This window comes from Macaca fascicularis, chromosome 3 (genome assembly GCF_037993035.2).
Source record: "Macaca fascicularis isolate 582-1 chromosome 3, T2T-MFA8v1.1".
Lineage (NCBI taxonomy): Eukaryota > Metazoa > Chordata > Mammalia > Primates > Cercopithecidae > Macaca > Macaca fascicularis.
In genome coordinates this window covers 141,328,599-141,330,133 of record NC_088377.1, presented here as the reverse complement: position 1 = coordinate 141,330,133, position 1,535 = coordinate 141,328,599, and the positions used below count along the sequence as shown (strand labels likewise).

At 42.1% G+C, this 1,535-nt stretch overlaps 1 pseudogene; it reads right to left on the bottom strand.

The window, feature by feature from the left end:
• Positions 1 to 206: 206 nt before the first annotated feature.
• LOC102135792 (large ribosomal subunit protein uL16-like) lies at positions 207 to 1,265 on the bottom strand (annotated as a pseudogene).
• Between the last annotated feature and the right edge of the window lie 270 nt (positions 1,266 to 1,535).

Sequence of the window (1,535 nt, the reverse complement as noted above, 5' to 3'; positions counted from 1 at the left end):
CCAAAAGCCTTCATGAGAGCAGAACCTGCCAGTTGTCCAAGGGGCTGTGGTTGGGAACTTACTTGGCCCCACAACCATCAGGGATGAAGTGCTTCTCAGCCACTTTGTCTTCAAATTTGTCAGCATTAGACTTGGTGAAGCCCCTCTTCTTGGATATATGGATCTTCTGCCATCTAGGGAACTTGAACTCGGCCCTGCCTAAGGCTTCAATTACGTGGTCCTTGTTCTGAAGCTTGGTGCGGATAAACTGATGACTTGACCAATGTGGACCCTGGCCACAGTACCCTGGGGTTTTCCAAAGGCCCCTCACATACCCGTCTGGAGTCTTTCAGCCCCAGCACAGGGCTACATCTTGTTGATGCAGATGACATGGACGGGATGGAGCTGCACTCAGATGTGAAAGCCATCTCTGCCACAGCTTTTCACCATGTACTTATTGGCACAAATACGGGCAGTCTCCAGGGCTTCCGAAGACAGCAGCTCATATTCATCAGACACCATGTGGCCACAGAGTGGGAACTCATCCACTTTTGCCTTCTTTCGACCCAAAGATATGGATCTTGGCATCAGGAACACCTCGGTGGAAACGAGACTTTGGGTATGGCTGTTTCTTACAGTACCAATAACAAGGAGCAGGATGGTGGCCCCTGGCAACACAGGAACTTCGCCAGTGCATGGAAGAGAAAGTGCACTCCTATACTTTTCAACTAACGCTACTATCTAAATATTTATAAAGTATTCCTTTGAATAGACTAATGGCTTTCCAAATCTAACCACCATAATTAAAGCAACTAATGTTGACTAACAAGTTATCATCATTTTATTAGACAAATGATGTCTAATAAGCTATCGTCTGATTAATTTTTTAGATACTCAAGATAATATACTGTTGTAACACAGGATATTCTATTAGTTTTCTATTGCTGTATAACATATCTCAAAATCTAGCAGCATAGAAATAGCAAACATTTATAATTATCTCACAGTTTCTGAGAACCTGGAATCCAGAGTGGCCTAGCTGGATAATTTTGGTTCTAGTTTTCTTAGAGGGTTGTGGCTAAACTGTCAGTCAGGGCTGTAGTCACCTCAACACTCAACTGGAATCAGATCCATTTTAAGGTTCATTCACATGTTGTTTGCAAGTTTGCATTTCTCTCTGGCTGTTGTTTAGAGACTTCAATTACTCACCATGTAGGATTCTCTGTAAGATGGCTTATAATATGTTAGGTTGCTGGCCTGAGAGTGAGCGATATGAAAGAGAGAGAGTGGACACCCAAGGTAGAAGTCACAGTCTTTTATAATCTCATTTAAGTGACATACCATCTTTTATTCATTAGAAGTTCACCACTAAGTTCCCACACTCAAAGTGATTGCAAAATAGCATAAATATCAGGAGGTGTGGATCACTGACAGTCATCTTAGAAGCTGCTTACCACACCAACACTGCAGTCAAAGATACCCTTTCAGTATCTCTTGAAGTAACTAAAGGCTTTCTAAAGCTAACATTGACTAATAAGCTTTCATCTGATTATTAA